The sequence below is a fragment of the Haliotis cracherodii genome, unplaced genomic scaffold (genome assembly GCF_022045235.1).
Source record: "Haliotis cracherodii isolate W230 unplaced genomic scaffold, xgHalCrac1.p SCAF_8, whole genome shotgun sequence".
NCBI lineage: Eukaryota > Metazoa > Mollusca > Gastropoda > Lepetellida > Haliotidae > Haliotis > Haliotis cracherodii.
In genome coordinates this window covers 28,294,772-28,318,845 of record NW_027266341.1, presented here as the reverse complement: position 1 = coordinate 28,318,845, position 24,074 = coordinate 28,294,772, and the positions used below count along the sequence as shown (strand labels likewise).

General features: G+C 42.8%; 1 pseudogene; it reads left to right on the top strand.

Moving 5' to 3' along the window:
* Positions 1–269: 269 nt before the first annotated feature.
* Positions 270–24,074, top strand: LOC139450901 (zinc finger protein 721-like; annotated as a pseudogene).

The following is a 24,074-nucleotide window of genomic DNA, read 5'->3' as shown; positions in this document are numbered from 1 at the left end:
AACTACTTCATGGATTCTTTTCAAATTTAGGGAACAGTCTGAATACCAATAGAAGAGGTGCAGTGCAAAGTTTACTTTTGATATGTGTATTTATTGACAAAAATATGATTTTTTCATGTTTTGAACTTAAAAATATGTTGGGAGTTGAAATAAGGATACTAGTGACTCCTGTTTACTTCTCTCTTGTTGGTATTGTTCTTGTGGAAACATCTTTAGGAAATGCATAACATGATGAAGAAAGTGACCACTCCTTTTTGTTTTCAGTGAACACCATAACATCCTCTAGTTACCGGGTAATAATGGAAGTACAAAGCCAACCACAGAATCCTGGTTCTGTCACTGACACATGTGTAATCACGGACTGTGAGAGAGAATTGCTGGAAAGGGGCGATCTCAAGAAAGAACCTGTTGCTGACACAGGTGAAACTACTGACTATGAGAGAGAATTGGTGGAAACAGGTGATCTCAAAGAAGAGCTTGTCACTGACACAGGTGGAAACACCGACTGTGAGAGAGAATTTGAGGAAACATGTGATCTTAAAGAAGAACCTGTCACTGACACAGGTGAAACCACTGACTGTGAGAGAGAATTGATGGAAAGAGGTCATCTCAAGAAAGAACCTGTCACGGACACAGGTGTAATCATCGACTGTGAGAGAGAATTGATGGAAACAGGTCATCACAAGAAAGAACCTGTCACGGACACAGGTGAAATCATTGACTGTGAGAGAGAATGGATGGAAACAGGTCATCACAAGAAAGAACCTGTCACTGACACAGGTGTAATCATAGACTGTGAGAGAGAATTGATAGAAACAGGTCATCACAAGAAAGAACCTGTTACTGACACAGGTGGAATCACTGACTCTGAGAGAGAATGGATGGAAACAGGTCATCTCAAGAAAGAACCTGTCACTGACACAGGTGTAATCATAGTCTGTGAGAGAGAATTGATGGAAACAGGTCATCACAAGAAAGAACCTGTTACTGACACAGGTGGAATCACTGACTCTGAGAGAGAATTGATGGAAACAGGTCATCTCAAGAAAGAACCTGTCACTGACACAGGTGTAATCATAGACTGTGAGAGAGAATTGGTGGAAACAGGTGATCTCAAAAAAGAACCTGTCACTGACACAGGTGTAAACACTGACTGTGAGGGAGCATTGGTGGAAACAGGTGATCTCGAGAAAGAACCTGTCACTGACACAGGTGGAAACACCGACTGTGAGGGAGCATTGGTGGAAACAGGTGATCTCGAGAAAGAACCTGTCACTGACAAAGGTGGAAACACCGACTGTGAGGGGGCATTGGTGGAAACAGATCTCCAGAATGAACCTGTCACTGACACAGGTGTAGTCATGGACAACGAGAGAGAATTGGTGGAATCAGATCTCCAGAAAGAACCTGTTACTAAAACATGTGTAATCACTAACTCTGAAAGGGAATTGCTGAAAACAGGTAATTTCAGGAAACACAAAGATTGTGGTGGTCCAACAAAGCGGTCTCATAAGTGTAGTGTGTGCGAGAAAACATTTACACAGTCAGGTAGTCTGCAGACACACATGAGGATTCACAGTGCAGCCAAGCCTTTTCAGTGTGGTGAATGTGGGAAAGTATTTAAACACTCACATAACCTGCAGAAACACATGAGGATTCACAGTGGAGTCAAGCCTTATCTGTGTGTTCAATGTGGGAAAGAATTTACACGGTCACATCACCTGAAGTCACACATGATGATTCACAGTGGAATCAGGCCTTATCGCTGTGTTGAATGTGGGAAAGAATTTTCACGGTCACATCACCTGAACTTGCACATGAGGATTCACAGTGGAATCAAACCTTATCAGTGTGTTGAATGTGGGAACGGATTTAGACGGTCAGGTGACCTGCAGTCACACATGAGCATTCACAGTGAAGTCAAAGCTTATAAGTGTGTCGAATGTGGGAAAGCATTCAGACGGTCAAGTGATCTGAGGTCACACATGAGGACACACAGTGGAGTCAAGCCTTATAAGTGTGTTGAATGTGGGAAAGGATTTACACGTTCAAGTGAACTTCAGACACATAAGATGATACACACTGGAGTCAAGCCTTATCAGTGTGGTGAATGTGGAAAAGCATTTAGACGGTCAGGTGACCTGCAGTCACACATGAAGACTCACAGTGGAGTCAAGCCTTATCAGTGTGGTGAATGTGGGAAAGGATTTACACAGTCAGGTGACCTGGAGACACATGTCAGGATTCACACTGGAGTCGATCCTTATCAATGTGTTGAATGTGGGAAAGGATTTACACTATCAGCTAACCTGCAGAAACACATGAGGATTCACAGTGGAATCAAACCTTATCAGTGTGGTGAATGTGAGAAAGCATTTAGACAGTCAAGTGATCTGCAGTCACACATGAAGACTCACAGTGGAGTCAAGCCTTATCAGTGTCTTGAATGTGGGAAAACATTTACACTATCAGCTAACCTGCAGACACACATGAGGATTCACAGTGGATTCAAGCCTTATCAGTGTGGTGAATGTGAGAAAGCATTTACTATGTCAGCCAACCTACAGACACACATGAGGATTCATACTGGAGTCAAGCCTTTTCAGTGTGGTGAATGTGGGAAAGCATTTACACAGTCAGGAGGCCTGCAGAAACACATGAGGACTCACACAGGCGTCAAGCCTTATAAGTGTCTTGAATGTGGGAAAGCATTTACACGGTCATGTGATGTGCAGAGACACATGAGGACTCACACTGGAGTCAAGCCTTATAAGTGTGATGTGTGTGAGAAAACATTTACACTATTAGGTGATCTTCAGAAACACATGAGGATTCACAGTGGAGTGAAGCCTTATCAGTGTGGTGCATGTGGGAAAGAATTTTCACAGTCAAGTAACCTTCACAAACACACGAGAATTCACTGTGGAATGACTTGATTTAACTTAATGGATTGAAATGTCATAGGTGTAACTCTCTAATGTGTTCATTAGAACTGATAAATGACATATTACAAGTTATTTCTTTAATCCATGCATGGACTTTTGACTCCTAGAGATGGATGCATTGTATGTATGCGTGAGTATTGATGGGGTTAATGGTGATGTATGTAGACCACCCAGGGGTTGCACCCAAGGGATTCTGGTAAGAATAGATCCAAAGTAAACTATGCTGGTCGTAAAAAGGAAATTCCAGTTGTAATAGGTCCCCAGAAAACTGCTGGTCGTACCCAAGGATTTCTGGTTGGAATAGCAGTAAACTATGCTGGTTGCATCCTGGGAATTACGGTTGGAATAGCAGTAAACTATGATGGTCGCACCCAGGGAATTACGGTTGGAATGGCAGTAAACTATGCTGGTCGCACCCTGGGAATTACAATTGGAATTGGTCCCCAGTAAACTATGTTGGTCGCACCCACGGGATCCTAGATATGCCAGTCGTAACAAGCGACGGGTTGTCAGACTTGCTGACTTGGTTTGAATACCTGTCATCGTCCACTTTCTGTGTGGATGGTTGCTAATAAAATCAATAACTTGTTTGTCTGATCCAGACTTGATTATTTACAGGCAGCCATCATACAGCTGGAATAGTGCTGAGTCAAGTGATAAATAACAAAATATATTATTCACTGGCAGACTAGATTATTGCCACCAATTACTTGTCTCCTGTTTATGAATCTTTTTGTTGATGAATTTTGTTAATTTTTATCCTCCAGGTTTGTCCATTTTCCGTTTCCGGAGCAGAACCCCTAAACCATTGAATATTCATGTTGAAACTTGCTATACTGACCAGTCAAGTGGTGAACTGGTGCCTTTTGATGATTTGGGATATTGAAGTGGGGTATAAGTAGCCAAACTAAATTTCCGAATTGCACCAGACTGGGGGCTGATGTCATCTCCTGATGACTCTTCTCTTGTTGTAGTCTTGGCCCTGGTTGGTCTAGGATGTGTGGCAATATTCTTCAGCCTCTTCTGATCCAAGTACCAGGGCTACCCGTACAGGCAAGTCATTAGTGGTTTAGTGGTAGAGAGAGAGCTGAAGGTCGGGGTTCAATCCCAGACGGCTCATACCAACAGACGTTAAAAGATGGTACTCGTGTTACCCTGCCTGGCACTCAGAACTAAGTGGCTAAAACAAGGACTGGTTTTGTGTTGTGAGTGGGATGTTCCAGGGTTTGTCCCCAGTACCTGAGATACCTGTACAGGTAAGTCAATAGCCTCGCCATGGATGTTCCAGGGTTTGTCCCCAGTACCAGGACTACCTGCACAGGTAAGTCAATAGCCTCGCTATGGATGTTCCAGGGTATGTCTCCAGTACCAGGACTACCTGTACAGGTAAGTCATTTGTCTCCCCTTGGATGTTCCAGGGTTTGTCTCCAGTTCTGGCCCAGGCTGCTGGTTGTTGTTTTCGCTTTCCAGATCTCTCCTGCCTCTTAGATTTGTAGCTTTAGGGTTCAGCTGGTTGTGTTAGGGTTAACCCCACATGTATGTGAGCAGGTCAAAACGGCCTCATGTTAGAACTGCCTCAAAAGGTTAAGTCAAAAGGCCACAGGAATAAAAAGAGTAAAAACGTCCACAACTCATCTTAAAATCGGCCACAAATAAAAGTCAAAAGAGCCTCACAGGAATTTAAGATTACAAACTCAACTATTTTGTCACAATAAAAACAGTGAAAGGTTTCCTCATTAGGATAAAAGTTTATTCATGTTTTCACAAGAGATTGGTACACTCGTCAGGACAGAGATCATAGTAATTTGTTGAGATTAAACAATGAGGGAGCTCTACTGGAAGAGATTTGATCTACATTGTATTAATAACCTCTGACATGTACTATATTATTTCATGCTCAACAATCTGGACATCCTCAAATGTCGAACAAATACCTACTTAAGTTCTGTTCTGTTTGTTGAACGCCGCCCTCAGCAATATTCTAGCTATAATTATTAACGGGGTCTAACTGATCGAGTCTGGACCAGACAATCCAGTGATGAGCATTGATCCACGTAGTTTGGATACGATGATATGAATCAAGTCAGTGGAGGACCCCCGACCCCGTCAGTCGCCCCTTACACAAGCATAGTCATCTTTTACGATTTTACAGCTTCATCCAAACGCAACCGCCTGTAAAATACGTGCAGCACAGGTTTCGCATTTAGACATGCAGGCCCCCATGCTGAATGGGTATAAAAATCGACATCGACGGCTGTTCATACAGTCTTTATAACGGCAGAAGAGTCGGTGACAGAATGCCAAGACTGAATGCAGCTCAACGGAACAACGCCATTGGGAGATTACAAGCTGGAGCAACTCAGCAAGAAGTGGCCAGGCACTTTGGCGTATCCAGACAGACAATCTCCACACTGTGGACCCGATACAACAACACCAACAGAGTTGACGACAGACCAAGGTCAGGAAGACCAAAGGTGACAACCCAAGCACAAGATCGATACGTCCTTTGTGACACCTCCGAGACTGCACTACCACAGCCACGTGTACAACCACACAAATCCCTGGGGTACGCAGAATATCAGATCAAACGGTACGCAACAGTTTGATGGAGGCTGGACTTTTTGCACGAAGACCTGTTCGACGTCATGTATTGACTCCACGTCATCTGGCGGACCGTCTGCTTTGGTGTCAACAGAGGGTTAGATGGGCACGTTCAAGGTTGAGAAATGTACTGTTTACTGACGAGTCCCGTTTCCTACTCCCACGTGCTGATGGGCGCGCACGTGTCTACAGACGTCTGGGTGAACGTTACGCCCCCAACTGTGTGCAGCAGGTTGTCCCATTTGGCGGCGGGAGTGTCATGGTATGGGCCGGAATTCATTACGGTGGTAGGACGCCTCTCGTGCAGGTGCATTGACAGGTGTGCGTTACAGAGACTTGATCCTACAGCCTTACGTTCTTCCTCACGTCAACGTTCATGGCGGACAGTTCCAGCAGGACAACGCTCGACCGCATATTGCACGTGTTTGTCAGGACTCCTTATAGCACAAAAACATCCAGACATTACCTTTGCCAGCCCGGTCACCAGATTTGTCCCCGATTGAGCATCTGTGGGACGAGTTGAGTTGGATCGACGCGTTCGCAGAAGGAATCCACCGCCCCAAACACTTCCGGCGCTTCTTGGTGCACTTCGGCATGAATGGCAGCACATCCAACAGCGTGTTATTGACAACTTGATTGCATCTATGGGTCGTCGGTGTCAAGCGGTGATTGATGCACGTGTTGGGCACAACCGATACTGACATTTTCTGTACCCCTGTGACATTAACTGTATCGTGTACGTGTGTCTGTCCAGGTGACACGATTAATGTTTTGAACATTGTGTACATTGATCTTCAAACAGTGTTTCAATTATGGTATCTGTGTCCAATTTTGAAACAATCGCATTATATTACATTTTGAAAGTTGTGTGTGTTGTGTGTGTGCTTTACTGTCGGTACCTTTGAAATAGCGCGTATACAACACGTCAGAATAAATGTTGAAATGTGTTTGTCTGCATTGTTTCCAATTCGATGTGGAAGACAAGGCTGGGAACCCATAACAGCATATCATCTTTCTGTGTCTTTAACTAAGCGTTCCCTTATTCACTTCCATCGGTTTATAATATGACATAACTTATGTAAACCGTCTTGTATGTTATGTGTAAGAAATGTATTCTCATTTATGTGTAGGTTAAAACACTTTAGAAGGTTTTATAAGATATAAAACCCGGATCTTTGTTATAAAATCGAGGATGAGGGTTTTAAATATCATTAAAAACCGGAGGGTAAGTGTTCTATCTAGCTAATAAACCGAAAAAGGGAAACTTAAAACAATATTTATCAACATTATATTTTTTCAAACTTTCCGTGAAAATATATGTTGCTGGCGTTCGGGTACTTGAAAAAGACATTCTTAAAGTATTGTGATTCATCAGCGCATCTTTAGCCCATTGGTTTACATCGTGTTCAAATGCAAAATAAATGTACAGCGGGCAGCATTCATATGTTACCATCAATATCAACGGAAGTTGTCGTAATAAAATCCCGGGGATATTATAACATCCCTGTTTATTAGATTTTAGTTGGAGTGAGTGAGTTTGGTTTAACGCCGCTTTTAACAGTATTCCAGTTATATCGCGGCGTGTCAGCTTAATGTGGGAGGAAAGCCAGAAAGTGATGCATGTCTCAGACGTTTACCACTTCGGTGAAACCCACGAGCACGGGTATGGTGCTGACAAACTTAGAAACATAATCTGGGCGAATCGGGATTCGAACCAACAATCATAGGTTTCTGGCGTGCCCAAGGGACGCAACTGCACAGCGAATCGCGGCGCCTTATAGACGACTGGGCCACCCGTGCCCCCTTATTAGATTTTAACCCACTAGCGAACAATAGGTTTATAAGCTCATGTACCACCGATAGTGGTTGTTTCTGAGTATACACTTCACAATCTCAGATAAAGAAAATCAATACGTCCTCTTTTTGTTTTAATTGCTTTTTTTCTTCTTTTTTTAAAACTCTTATTGATAAGACTCCAACAGAACCAAACGTTAAGACGATTGACTGAAAAGAAAGCACATACAAAAGCGGTCCAATACAATACAATACAGAAAAAGAATCTAGCAAAAGAAGTTAATTTGAGCCGTATAAGTTCTCATTGTTTGTTACCATGAAAGTTTCTTTTGAACTTAATATTATTTCGGTAGCGACCCATCTTCCCAAGGCAAGGGAATTAACTGATTATAAAAGTTCAGTTTCCACCCTTGCCGAACTGGGCTGGAATTATGAAGTTACTTGTTGACTGGACTAACGAGTCTATGCATAGCCCAATCAAAAACGCGAAACGAAATCGCCATCCTGTTCGTAAACTTCAGTGCAGATTTCGATCGATTGCAGGATTTACAGGACGTGTGTCAACTGGGCGTCGACAGATATTTTCCAAATCTTTTCATGTTTTTAATCAAGTTGCTAAAGTGACTTGGTGCACTTTGGAATCGGACTAGTCAGTTGAAAGGGCATAGCTCACAATAGCCATTGTTGGCACTGCGATCGAGCCACGAAATTTCAACCTTTTCGGCAAGGGTTGAATCTGGACGTTTATGGTCAGTTAACTCCCTTGCCTCGGGAAGATGGTAACGCACATGGCCGATATCCAGTCCCCTGGAGAGTCGCCTCCCCGGAGGTAATAAGCGGAACATGGCAAACCAGAGCAATAATCCGGGCGTAATGACACAGACAATTTGGCCGTCACATAGAATCCAGATTCCAGATTTTTGGCCAATGTTGGTTGCATGTTGGCATGCGGATATTTGGCCAACATTGTATATTAATTTCTATTATCCTATAGTTTTATTTTAGTTAGAAGTTACAAACCAACAAACATGCTAGTGACTTATTTTCTTATCTTTTGCTTTTCAGAAAGGTATTTTAAATGTCTTATTAATTACAAATTAACTAATTCTTACTAATATCTAAAATAATCTTCAATTGGTTTAAGTTAGGCTCAATATGAACATTGAGTTATTGCAAAACTAAAACAACCGTCATCGGTAGAAATATAGATAAGTTCATATTTCTGTTATTATAACGGCAGATGCTGGGATTGTGGTGTGCTTAGTATGTTCGTATTATGCTATAATGGTGTACTTTACGTTATGAAAAGGTGAGGATAATTTAATGCTAAATTTAAAACCGCACCACCGTTTTCCAAAATATACTGAACAACAAAAGTTCCTGTGACATTGAATAAGATTTAACTCAAAGTTATGGTTTTTACCAAATCTGAAACTATTTCGGTTTGCAACAGATAAAAGACTCCTGTAAGTGTTCAAATGGTTTAATTTGCCATACTGACTTCAGAAAATGCGTGATTTCATTAAAAAAAACGGATTTCGTCTCACGGAATGGACCGGGCGTCGCACAAGGTCCTGTGGGATATCTGTCCATATCTGCTGGAGCATGTTTCGAAGTTCCTGGAGTGTCTGTGGAACACGTGGTTGACGTCGAAGGCGACGATCCATCTCATCCCACATGTGCTCGATTGATGAGAGATCAGGGGAGCGAGCCGGCCAGGGGGATGACATTCACGTTGTTTTGTTGAAGGTAATCCTGAACAAGTCGAGCAATATGAGGCCGGGCGTTGTCATGTTGAAAGGTAATGCCTGGGCTATGCCGACGCAAAAACGGTAGAACAACAGGGCCGATGATCTCGTCGCGGTAGCGCTTTCCATTGAGATTTCCCACTACCACTATCAAACAGGTCCTCTGTCTTGCTGTAATCCAACTCCATACCACAACGCTGCCGCCCCCGAACCGATCTTCTTCCATGACACACTGACTGACGTAACGTTCACATCTACGTCGGTTCACTTGAATCCGTCCATCGCTGTGGCTGAGGTGAAAACGAGACTCGTCAGTGAATAGAACTTGTCCCCACTGCATGGCGCTGTCTGCACCACTGTAGACGGGCTTGACAGTGGTTTCCTGTCTGGTGGGTCTTCTGGCGACAATCCTGAGGCGACGAGGTACGGTTTGTGAAGATATTTGTCGAAGGCCAGGGATGCTTCTTGCAGTCACTGTTGCTGGCTGGAATCGATTTCGTAGGTGTGTTGTTCGAAACTAGTTGTCTTGTCGATTATTGGTTACGCATGGCGTGCCACTCCGAGGATGGTCTCTGACTGCATTCGTCTGTTGCCAACGTTGCCATAAACACCAAATGGTATTTCTGTGGACGTTAAATTGTCTTGCAAAATCACGTTGACTCGATCCTGCATCAAGCATACCAGTTGCTCGCTGACGCTCATTTTCGGACAGGCGTGGCATTTCGTAATGTTGAATAATTGCGTAATTTTGTTGTTTTTCTGAGTGGTTGTCAGCACGATGCTAAACAATGCATATGGAATCCCGTTAACGCACATGTTTTTTATACCCATTCTTGCGAAGTGAAATGCATGGGGCTTGCATAAAAGTCAACTTTTGCATGAAATGCATGCTTTTCTGTAGCAGTGGCGTTTTTGTGACTTGATTCCATACATGTACTAAAATATTGAAAACTAAACTTTACTTGTTTGAAAAATACACTAAAATATTGGTGTCACAGGAACTTTTGTTGTTGAGTATACTTGAATTGTCCAAACAATTAAGTTGAATACATCAACCGCCTGTAAAAAACACGTGCAGCACAGGATCCTGCATTTAGGCATGCAGGCCCCCATGCTGAATGGGTATAAAAATGCACATCAACGGCTGTTCATACAGTCCTTATAACGGCAGTAGAGGCGGTGACAGAATGCCAAGACTGAATGCAGCTCAACGGAACAACGCCATTGGGAGATTACAAGCTGGAGCAACTCAGCAAGAAGTGGCCAGGTACTTTGGCGTATCCAGACAGACAATCTCCGCACTGTGGACCCGATACAACAACACCAATAGAGTTGACGACAGTCCAAGGTCAGGAAGACCAAGGGTGACAACCCAAGCACAAGATCGATACATCCGGCTGCGACACCTCCGAGACCGCACTACCACAGCCACGTCTACAACCACACAGATCCCTGGGGTACGCAGAATATCAGATCAAACGGTACGCAAAACACTGATGGAGGCTGGACGTTTTCCACGAAGACCTGTTCGACGTCATGTATTGACCCCACGTCATCTGGCGGACCGTCAGCTTTGGTGCCAACAGAGGGTTAGATGGGCACGTTCAAGGTTGAGAAATGTACTGTTTACTGACGAGTCCCGTTTCCTACTCCCACGTGCTGATGGGCGCGCACGTGTCTACAGACGTCTGGGTGAACGTTACGCCCCCAACTGTGTGCAGCAGGTTGTCCCATTTGGCGGCGGGAGTGTCATGGTATGGGCCGGAATTCATTACGGTGGTAGGACGCCTCTCGTGCATGTGGCAGGTGCATTGACAGGTGTGCGTTACAGAGACTTGATCCTACAGCCTTACGTTCTTCCTCACGTCAACGTTCATGGCGGACAGTTCCAGCAGGACAACGCTCGACCGCATATTGCACGTGTTTGTCAGGACTTCTTACAGCACAAAACATCCAGACATTACCTTGACCAGCCCGGTCACCAGATTTGTCCCCGATTGAGCATCTGTGGGATGATGACAGATGACATAATTGTTTTTTTCAAATGTTAAGGGGTTACACAGTTTCGGGTCAATACCCAAAATGTCAGTCAATACCTGGTGTGACCACCATTAGCATTGATCACTGCCACACATCTCCTGTACATTGAGTGGATCAAACGATTTGTGAAGGCCCTAGGGATCCTCCTGCACACATCCAGAGCAGCTGTGCGTAGGTCATCGGCAGTTGTAGGGACACGGCGCACACTGTGCAGACGCGTTTGAACCTCATCCCACAAGTGCTCGATGGGGTTCAGATCAGGGCTGAGGGCTGGCCACGGTAGAACACGGATGTTGTGTTGTTGCAGAAAGGCCATGGTAGCTCTGGCAACATGGGGACGAGCGTTGTCCTACTGGAAAAGGTGTTGATGTTGTGCAAAAAATGGAACAACATGGGGTCTGATCACTTGGTCGATATACCGCTGAGCAGTGACGCCGTGTCCCCGACCTTGACCAACATTCAGAAAGCACATGGGTCCAAGTCTCGCATTAAGTCCAATCCCTGTCCATATCATGACGCTAGGTCAACCCCATGGACCCCTTTCCACAACGTTTCTGTCAGCGAAACGATCACCTCGACGCCGCCAAATTCTGACTCTTCCGTCTGCATGGGAGACACAAAAGCGACTTTCATCAGGGAAGATGACAAGCCTCCACTCACGATGACGCCAATTGTGATGACCCTGTGCCCACTGAAGTAGTCCTTGTCGATGCCGTGGTTGGAGAACAGGACGACGTGCTGGTCGGTGACATCTGAGGTTGTTGGAACGGAGACGTCGGATCACAGCGTCCCGGCTAATGTGTCGATTATGTGTTCCTATGGTCTGTCGAGCACTCTCACTTGCAGTTAGGAACGGATGTCGCTGGTGTTGACGGGTAATCTGCCGATCTTGTCGAGGTGTGGTGACCCTAGGACGACCGCTCCGAGGAAGGTCATCTGTGGTCTGTGTGGCATTGTATCGATGCAGGAGACGGTAAATTGTGGTTATGTTAACGTTGAAATGACGGGCAACATCTTGGACAGACTCTCCAGCTTCCAAACGTCCCATAGCCTGGTTTCTCTGAATTTGAGTTAGCGTGGCATTGTTGACCAAGGAGTGGAAGGTCCAAGAATCGGCCACAGTTTTATACCCACTAAAGTTCGTGACAGTTCGTGACAGTTCGTGCATTTTCGATTTCGCGAGAAATGGGTGCATGATACCAACATATTCATTGAAGTGGTGCGTTTTGGCGATTCGTTTTTTATGTTGTGTTTTTACTCGGGGCTTCCAAAATGCAACCAAAATATTGATAACACCATCAGGCTTCACTACATGCTAAAACTCCGTGTTTGTTACCTATTTGCTTAAAACCACTTGCGTTTCTTTTGCGTGTGAGTATACTTTGAGACATTATAAAGATGAAACGTGACAAAACTGATCATCAAGGTTGAAATTAAAGAGTCAAAAGTGAAACACAACACTGGTCTCTGAGAAAATGGCATCACAAGTGAGTATCTCGTGTGTCCGCAATGTGCATTGATGACTGCCGTGCAACGTCGATACATGGAATGGATCAGGCGACTTGAGCCCACACTCTGAGGAACGCCTGACGCAGTTCAGCTGCAGCTGTCGGCCTTGGTCGGACGTCAATCAGACGTCTTTGAATCTCGTCCCACAGGACCAACCCACGAGTCTCTCTCAACAACACAAGCATCCGAATAACGTTCCCCACGGCGTCGCCAGACTCTCTCTCTCTCTCTGCCATCTGTCGTTGAGATGTACAGTAACGGCTGTCGTCTGAGAAGAGGACTCTTCTCCATTGCTGGTGGCGCCATTGCTGGTGCTGTGTTGCCCACTGAAGACGGTCCCGGCGATGACGCTCTGTCAGAATGGGTCCTCGGTGTGGCCTGTGACGGTGGAGGTATCTGCTCGTCAATCGTCGACGCACGGTGTCCGCACTAATGTGTCGCTGGTGTGTCCCCATGGTCTGTCGAGCAGTTTCCGCAGCAGTAACAAAGCGATCTTGAAGATGCTGTCGCACAATCTGACGATCCTGACGTTGGAGGGTGACCCTAGGTCTTCCACTACGTGGTCGGTCATCTGTAGTGTTGGTGGTCTGGTTTGGTACCGTTGCTGGAGCCTGTATATGGTCCTCACGTGGACTTGAAATGCATTGGCTACTTGCCGGGCGGCTTGTCCAGCTTGCGGTCGTCAAAGGGCTTGGTGTCGCTGATTTCTTGTGAATCTTGTCATGTGGTAGCAATTCAATAACCAATGAATGTTATCTGGGTGGATTTTTATTGGGCAAGAAATGGGGGAACGCATGTGCATTTCAATTTGCACGTAACTCACGTGTATCGGGTTACCATGGCCGTTGTCGTGATGCGTTTGGACGATCGGTTTTATTGTCATCTGCTTTGTTTTTTTATCATCAAATTTCATTTTTCCAGACAAGGTAATGTTGAATTTTAGAAACTTTGACAAAAATTACCAAGATATTTAAATGACAACTTTTCATACAATGTTACTTGGGGTGACGTTTCTTTTACGGTTCAGTATATACAAATGTATTAATATGGGCCTATTATCGAATTGTTTGGGGGATATATTATTGTTACTCACAGGAGTCCGTATCTAAAAATAGACGCCCTCATGCATATTCATGACCATCTCCACACGCGTATGTATCTCGCGTGTGGAGATGGTCATGAATATGCATGAGTGCGTCTATTTTTAGATACGGACTCCTGTGTGTTACTTTACCTTGCCCATGATAACGAGTTTCTGTCAGATTAAAAGTATATTGCGAAATGGAAACTATGTTTACATAGCATATTAGAACTGTGAAGAAATTATCTGTTATAATTATGTAGTTTCTGCTGTCAAAATATCTTTTTCAGAAGTACCCCCAACATTAGTCTTCAAATTTCGCGCTAATATGTTTGGTGAGCCAACTGCGTATTTTTAGCCAATCAGGTGACACATCACGCGAATGAAATTTACTTCCGCTCGCCTTCTGTAAGGTTTTCCCATATTTGTGAAATGTGATTTCGATAATTTGGTGAGTAAGGGACAATAATCGAATTTAGATGACTTGAACATGTGTAGAAATATGATGTCTATCGATCTACTGTCAGACGTGTGTTTGACAAAAAGCTTTTCATTAACAAACCGACCTGGAAGACGATGTAAACAAAACCGGCAAGATGGCGAGTGACGTTCTCTTCTTACATAATCGTTTATATTTTTATTAATGACCAATAACGAGTTCCTGTGCCGCCACCATGTCAAGAAACATGGCTGACACTTTATCAACAGTTGATGTAGAAAGACGTTAGAATGGGTGCTTACAAAACTTGCTGGGCCTTTTCCCCATTGATAACACCAGTTGGTAGGGCTGGGACGAGTTCAAATTTACTACCCGGGTACCGACCCTACCCGACCCTTCCGGGTACCCGCTGTAGGTCTCAAAAGATAGGTACAAACTGTCTGATTGGGAAAAGTTTGCCCTCTCAAAATGTATTTTCTATTTAGATATACGTATACAACGATGTGGTCATACATACACTAAAGTTTACTGCATGAAGTTTTATCTTTTTTTAAAAGTCAGAAGGAATTGGTGCATAGTCAGAAAGAAATGGGAACATTAGTGAGTTGTTGTGCTTGTGAGCAAAGCTTCAGTAGTCTGTGAGCTGGTATCCTTTATCTAAAATTGAAATCGATAAGAAATTTACTTAAAATCCTTTATAACTGAATTAAGATATTTCAATTAAAGAAACAGCCTTCTTCAATATACAAGTAACATTAGGACTTTAAAAAATGAGTTAACTCAAGTGGTCATGGTGGCACATTGTTATCATGAAATCATATACAACACAGAACTGACTGACCAAATTAATTAAATGTCATTATCAATATCATCATCTCTGTTTCAGCACTTTTTTTCCATTCCCAAGGATCATGCAAAAGACACTGCCCTTAAAAACTAGCATGATACCTACTGGATATGAAAAATCACTGTGCTATGACATTATCTGTGTGTTGACTGTTGGGAGAACTTTTACAGTTTCAGGTATTTTATAATGATACAAATCATCTTATCAGATTGTGTATGGTCCCAGCCCTGGTTATTGATTTTCTGGTGGAAACATCTTTTGGAAATGCATTAACATGATGAAGGAAGTAACAACTCCTTTATGTTTTCAGTGAACACCATAACATCCACAAGGTAATAATGGAAGTACAAAGCCAACCACAGATTACTTCTCTGTTACTGACACAGGTGTAATCATGAACTGCGAGAGAGAATTGCTGGAAACAGGTGATCTCAAGAAAGAACCTGTCACGGAAACATGTGTTTTCACTGACTGCGAGAGGGAATTGCGGGCAACAGGTGATCTCAAGAAAGAATCTGTCCCTGACATAGGTGTAATCAACGACTGCGAGAGAGAATTGGTGGAGAAAGGTGATCTGACGAAAGAACCTGTCACTGAAACACGTGTAATTACGGACAGTGAGAGAGATTTGCTGACAGGTGATTTCAAGAAACACAAAGACAAAGATAGTGGTTCAGCAAAGCAGTCATATAAGCATGATAAGTGTAGTGTGTGTGAGAAAACATTTACACTATCACATACTCTACAGACACACATGAGGATTCACAGTGGAGTCAAGCCTTATCAGTGCGGTGAATGTGGGAAAGAATTTACACACTCGACTAACCTGCAGGAACACATGAGGATTCACAGTGGAGTCAAGCCTTATCAGTGCGGTGAATGTGGGAAAGAATTTACACACTCGACTAACCTGCAGGAACACACGCGAATTCACAGTGGAGTCAAACCTTATCAGTGTGTTGAATGTGGGAAAGGATTTGCACTATCAGGTACTCTGCAGAAACACATGAGGATTCACAGTGGAGTCAAGCCTTATCGCTATGTTGATTGTGGGAAAGAATTTACACGGTCACATCACCTGAAGTCACACACGATAAGCCACAGTGGAATCAAGCCTAATCAGTGTGTGGAATGTAGGAAAGTATTTGCACACTCAAGTAACCAAGAAACACATGAGGATTCACAGTCGAGTGACGCCTCATCAGTGTGTTGAATGTGGGAAAGGATTTACATGGTCAGGTAATCTGCAGACACATATGAGGATTCATAGTGGAGTCAAACCTTATCAGTGTGTTGAATGTGGGAAAGGATTTGCACAGTCTGGTGGCCTGAAGTCACACATGAGGATTCACAGTGGAATGAATTGATTGAATTCAGTGGCTTGAAATGTCACAGGATGATGCGTGTGAGAAAATTTGGGTGTGTTGTATGCATGCAGGTATGGATGTGTTGAAGGAGACAGTTCAGAGTCTGATAGACAGATAGACCAATTACTCAGTGACTTCAACGACCCTTGGCTGATCCTCTCCTAAAAACAAACAGTGACCTGCTGCGTTTACCACGCGTTCTGCTGAAACTCCTTTGAACTCTTCCATATCTACAGGACTTTTATAGTGATAAGTGGATATTGGGTGCTAGCCTTGACACATGAGAGAAGAGAACTCGAGCCTTATGGTTCAAGGCTTCACAAGTCACGCTGTAGATCGCCTTCGACTCCCACGTTTGTACAATGTGTGAAACCCATTTCAAGTGTCGCCTGTTGTCATCAAATTGCCAGAATGGTGCTTACAACAGGTGTAAAACCAAACTCACACATTCATCATTCTCGGGCGACTAACGGGATTTGGTTGTCAGGCTCGCTGACTTGGTTGATGCATGTCACGCATCCCAATTGCGGTAGATCGATGCTCATGATGTCAATCACTGGCTTGTCTGGTCCAGACTCGATTATTTACAGACCCCTGTCATATATCTGGAATGTTGCTGAGTGCGGCATTAAACAACAAGCAAAGAAACAAACAAACAACATGGATGCAGATGGAGACAGTTCAGAGTCTGATAGACAGAGAGACCAATTACTCTGTGACTTCAGTGACCCTTGGCTGATCTTCTCCTAACCAACACACAGATGATCTGGGAACCAGGGTAGACTGCACCTGCCTCAGAGAGAACACCTTTATTGGTCATCAAATAAATATATACACTCTCTGTATGTAAGTGAGCAAGGGAGTATTGTTTTGCGCAGCTTATAGCTATAACCAGAAATGGGCTTTATGCATTGTACCATGTGGGAAATCGAACCTGGTATTTGGCATGACGAGCGAAGACTTTAACCACTAGGCCATCTGGGCCCTTGTATGTAAGTATAGTCACTCGCCATCTAAGCGGTTTTATTTACATCCAGGTTAATTTGGTTATGAGTGAGTGGGTTTGTTTTTACGTCTGTTTTAACATTATTCAAGTTATATCACCGTGTGACAGCTTAATGTGGGATGAAAGCCCGAAGTGATGCAGGTATCAGACGTTAACCACTTCGTTGAAACCCACAAGCACGTTGAAACCCACGAGCACGGGTATGGTGCTGACAAACCTAGAACATAATCGGGGCGAACCAGGATTCGAATCCACAATCATCGGTTTCTGGCGTGCCCAAGGGACGCAACTCTGAACAGCGAATCGCGGCGCCCTAGACGACTGGGCCTCCACCATGACCCCAATTTGTTTATGAAAAGCTTGTTGTCAAAAACATCTGACCGTACATCGATAGACAACCTATTACTGCACGTGTACAATTTTTAAGTCGTCTACTATTCGATTAATGTACCTTACGTACCAAAATTTGATTTCGCGAAATGGAAAAAAAGGCGAGCGTAAATAGATTTCAGTTTGAAACTGAACATTGATATATTGTAAAATCACAATAACGGCCATTGGTAAAAATATAGATATGTTTACATTGCTATTATTACAACAGCAGATGTTGGGGTTGGGGATGGCTTATGATGTTCATATACGCAAAAGAAAACATCGGAACAAAATTAATACCAGAAATGATATTGGTCATTTCTGCATGGATTGGGACTGATTTGTGTGGAAGGAATGAGCTACTGCAGAAATTTGGTGAAAAGGTGGAAAATGCGCAATTTTAAAGCACAACTACATGAGAGCCTGGCGCCGAAACACACCAACATGTCATGCACGTCATTGGGCAGGATATTAGCCCAGACGGTGAGGAACCGTTTAGCGCTAGACGACCAGTTCGAGGGGTCGTCGGCTGCAACGTTATTGGTGTCAAGGTCACTGAGTATGGCCCATTAAGCAAGAAGAAAACGTGATTTTCCAACAAGACAACGTCTGGCCTCTGACAACAACCTTTTTTCAGGAATGACAGGTCTCCAGATTTAAACCCAATCGAACACTAACGGGATGCACTGGATCAACGACTGCGAGCACGTCAGCAACAACCACAGAACCTCCGACAGTTGGCCAAGCAGTGCAGGCATAGACGGTGAACATTCCCCAGGCCACAATTCGGGAGCTGGTTGCATCTATGGAACGACGATGCCAGTCAGTTTTGGACTCTAATGGTTTCATCTTGAAAATCAACTGTTCCGTGCATGCGTGCTATACTGAACCTGGGTCAATGACAATGATGTGTGACAATTTTGAACAATCGATTACCATCTGTTGATGATTTAATTGTATTTAAGATATACATCTAAAATCACTCTTGCGTTTCTTTTTTTGATGAGTATATGGCCCTATAATGGTTTATTTAACGTAATGAAAATGTGAGACATAATTTAAATGTTACTTTTAAAACCAGGCCACATTTTTCAAAATTCCTCTCATATAAATATAGTGGTATATATTGTTGATAATATAATTTACTCTATAATTTAGTAGCCCATAACGAGTTTCTGTGCAATAAGATTACCTCTCATACAGATAGGGGTATATATGTTAACAATATAATTTACTCTATAATTTACTAGTCCGTAACGAGTTTCTGTGCAATTAGATTACCTCTGGTATAAACATTGGGGTATATATTGTTTATAATATGATTTACTGTATTATTTACTATCCCGTAACGAATGTCTGTGCTATTAGATTACAATTATATTGCAAAATGGAAAATATATTTACTTTAAATATTAAACTGTGAACAAATAATCTGTTGCCATTTTAGAGTCTCTCCTGTCAATGAAGAACGAATTGTGTGTTATTTTCACGATGAAACATTGTTCAATTATGACCTCATTTCTGGAGATTCGAACTTAATGCAGGGTATGAAACTCCCAAAAATTTCAGCCAGACCACAGGACTGGCTAGCTGAAATACTTGCCAGCCCTGACCAAAACCTGCCTGCCCACTATAATCATATGTTTCTCAGGATAAGCTAACGTTTCTTTTTGGTTACATTTTATCATTCATCTTTACATGTGAATTAATGCTTATCATCAGGAAATATTTGGAATATTTTCACATATGAAATATAACCCGACCGTCGGGCAGGGGGATTTGAAAATCTGTCAGCCCGAGTTGAAATCAACCCGTCTCGGACGGTCGGGCAGGCAGGTATTTCGAACACTGCTTAATGACGTCGATCGTATATTGGACAGCGTTATTTTTTAGTTGATGTGTCTATAGTGATTTGTTTCCCATAGAGTTAGCTGGGCAGCGCAGATAAACGCGATGGCCCAACCATCACACCCGAAAGCGGGAGAGAGATATCAATCGGTATTGGGAGATATTCGACGTGAGGATTAGGCGAATATGCGGGAAATGTCCACCTGTGTAAAAAATGGACTTCTTCTACATTGCCGAGGTCGGATTGAGGGAGTCCTCAATATTTAAGTGAGTGAGGGGGTTTGGTGTACGCTGCTTTTAACAGTATTCCTGTTATATCGCGGCGTGTCAGCTTAATGTGGGAGGAAAACCCGAAGTGATGCAGGTCTCAGACGTTTACCACTTCGGTGAAACCCACGAGAACGGGAATGGTGCTGACAAACCTAGAAACATAATCGGGGCGAACCGGGATTCGAACCCACAATCATAGGTTTCATGATCATCATCATCATCACCATCATCGTCATCCTAAAGAGGCTGTAAATAATGTTGATATCTCATAAGAAATAAACGACTCGTGATCGTTGTTTATCGTACAGTGAAACACTGCAGGGGGGATAAAACACTCTAGGCTGCGTCCATCTTGCTTTATTCTCCCTCCAATGTTTTAATGTACGTTAACCATTTCTGGTGTCCCCCGCCGTGATATTGCTGGAATATTGCTAAAAGCGGCGTAAAACCATACTCACTCACTCACTCACTAATGTACGATAAACAACTCCCACTCGTCGTTTATTTCTTAAATCAAATTTCGCGCTTTGTTTCACTGCTAATTTTCAGCCAATCAGGTGACTCGTTCAATTCTGTCCGCGAATGAAATCTACTTCCGCTCGCCTTCGGAGACTTGTTTTGCAATCTCGCGAAATATGATTTTGATATTTCGGTAAGTAAGGGACGGACATTAATCGAATTTAAATGACTTGTACCTGTGTAGAATTCAATTGTCTATCGATCTACTGTCAAAAGTGTATTTGACCCTTACGTTGGATGGCGATGTAAACAAAATCGTAAAGATGGCGAGTGACGCTCCTAATCTCTACTTTATTATACTATAGTGGTAGACTTGCACATGTCTCAAAGGCAAGAATTATTCGTTTAAATCATAAGATCTTTATTATGTTTATAATAAGAACAAGTTGTCCCTGTAAGAGACTTGAGTGCTCAGACTGTCCACATATCTAGACTTGCCAAGGATACACATTACTACACATCAATTTCAGTATAGCCTTGGAACAAGGCTGCTATAGTTATATAGTAATATAGTCTATATATATAGTTATATAGTCTGCTATACAGACCAATACCGAGTTCCTGTGCTGCAACCATGTCGAGAACAATGGTCGGCACTCATCAGTTGTACCCACAGAACTACCCGAACCCGTGGTTGGTCATTTGATATATTGTTTAATGACAAAAATGATATTCAACTATATTGTTACACCACAAGTCACTAATGTTGGCATTTCTTTCTGACTGTGCACCCAGATGTTTATATGTTGAATAAAGATAAAAACTTCAGTCAACTTCAGTGTATGCATGACCAGATCGTTTTATATGTGTATCTAAATACATTTTGTCCAGGGCTACAGTCAAACTATTCCCAATCAGACATTTTGTACCTATCTCGAGACCTACAGCGGATACCCGGGTAGGGTCGGGTAATAGGTGGGTAGGTACCCGGGTAGTAAATTTGAACTCGTCCCAGCCCTAGATGGTACGCTATATTATCACGGTTGTTAATTTATAATGGATCATAATGGTGCGTGCTTACTAGCCTATTAAATATGGGAAATGTTTCTTGTTCTTTGGTGGCATCAATAAGGATTGATTGGTACAGATTTTCTTTATTGGGTTCGGTCAACAAGTAACTGTCATTAGCAACTCATGGATGGGCAACTCTATATTATCCCAGTATGGCTATTTTGTCGTGTGTGTGGATTATGTGGTTTACATCACTTCCCGATTTGGATTATGCATGATCAATACGTATATGGCTTAGGTTGGGCCTAGGCACTTCGTCAAAAGAAAGGGGTTCTTTCCTAATCAATTTCCACTGGAGGTAGGGGTAATTCCACTTCAAAAACATTCCAGAAACTATCATAAAAACATTAAGGTGAATACTTACTAGTAGACGTGACATACCTCAATGACTCCTTTATTTGACAAAGCACTGAAATATCATGCTTAGATTTGCAGCTGTTTCAAAACACAAAAGTCATCATTGCATAGTCAATATGTAAAGAGTGACACATCCCATTTTCAACATCGATATGTGCGTTAATATTTCTTGCAGCACTTTTGTTACAAAGTTGTATACATCATACATAGAACTGATCGACCACAATGAAATGTCGCTAGCATCATCTTTATTTTAGCATCTTTGATGCCTCTTTTTCTCAATTTAGCCCCGAACAGTTTGGCAATGACATTCATTGTTAAGAATTGAAATTAATAATTTATGGCATCACAAGAAGTTGTGGTGCTGAATTCTTAAGGTGCTCCTGGTGTTTTATTGGAGGGTTGGTCATTGGTTCTGATATTTGGCCTAATTTTGCATTAGTTTCATATATAATATTAAATGATAAAATTAATCATAAATAGATGTAACAATTTGGAAGACAATGTATTAATTTCAGTTATGTGTTAAGGGACTTGTAAAACTGTCAGGGTTAAATGGGGTAACAATAAAGATAGAATGTATCATTTGTACATTAAATGCAACACATTCATGTGGATTCCTTTTTGCACAGGATCATACAATAGCCATTGCTCTTAAACAACATCACAAAAATCATGGTTCGGCAATTAATAAACTGAAGATGCTGAAGACACTTCAATGTGAGGTTACTGAAATGATTATTGCACATCTCACTATCGGCATGTTACCTTCTTGAGGTGGAAAATCACTGTGCTATGAAATTATCTGCGTGTTGAGTGAGGGGAAAACATTTGCAGTATCAAGTATTTTATGTAGATACATATCATATAATCAAATTGTGAATTGTCCAAGCCCTAGGTGTTCTTTTGAAACATCTTTTGGAAATGCATGAACATGATAAAGGAAGTGACAACACCTTTATGCTTTCAGTGAACACCTCAACATTCCCAAGGTAATAATGGAAGCATGAAACCAACCACAGATTCCTGGCTCTGTCACTGAAACACATGTAATCATGGACTGCTAGAGAGAATTGCTGGAAATGGGTGATCTCAAGAAAGAACCTGTCACTGACACAGGTGCAGTCATGGACTGTGAGAGAGAATTGCTGGAAACAGGTGATCTCCAGAAAGAACCTGTCACTGAAACACATGTAATCACGGACAGCGAGAAAGATTTGCTGGAAACAGGTGATTTAAAGAAACACAAAGACAAAGATAGTAGTTCAGCAAAGCATGCTCATAAGTGTAGTGTTTGTGAGAAAATATTTACACAATCAGGTAGTCTGAATACACACATGAGGATTCACAGTGGAGTCAAGCCTCATCAGTGTGGTGAATGTAGGAAAGGATTTACCCGGTTACATCACCTGCAGACACACATGATGATTCACAGTGGAGTCAAGCCTTTTCAGTGTATTGAATGTGGGAAAAGATTTAGACGGTCAGGTGACCTGCAGAAACACATGATGATTCATAGTGGAGTCACGCCATTTCAATGTGTTGAATGTGGGAAAGGATTTACACGGTCAGATCGCCTGCAGTCACACATGATGATTCATAATGGTGTCAAGCCTTATCAGTGTGAAGAATGTGGGAAAGGTTTTACACGGTCAGAACGCCTGAAGACACACATGATGATTCACAATGGAGTCAAGCCTTATCAGTGTGTTGAATGTGGGAAAGGATTTGCACGGACAGATCGCCTGAAGACACACATGATGATTCACAGTAGAATCAAACCTCATCAGTGTGTTGAATGTGGGAAAGGATTTGCAGAGTTGGGTGGCCTGAAGTCACACATGAGGATTCACAGTGGAGTCAAGCCTTATGAGTGTGGTGAATGTGGGATAGGATTTACACACTCCCATAACCTGCAGGAACATATGAAGATTCACAGTGGGGTCAAGCCTTATCAGTGTGTTGAATGTGGTAAAGTTTTTACACGGTCACATCACCTGCAGACTCACATGCGGATTCATAGTGGAGACAGGCCTTATCAGTGCGGTGAATGTGAGAAAGCATTTACCATGTCAGCCAACCTACAGAAACACATGAGGATTCACGGTGGGGTCAAGCCTTATCAGTGTGTTGAATGTGGTAAAGAATTTACACGGTCACATCACCTGCAGACTCACATGCGGATTCATAGTGGAGACAAGCCTTATCAGTGTGGTGAATGTGGGAAAGGATTTAAACAGTCAGGTGGCCTGCAGTCACACATGAGGACACACAATGGAGTCGCACCTTATCAGTGTGGTGCATGTGAGAAAACGTTTAC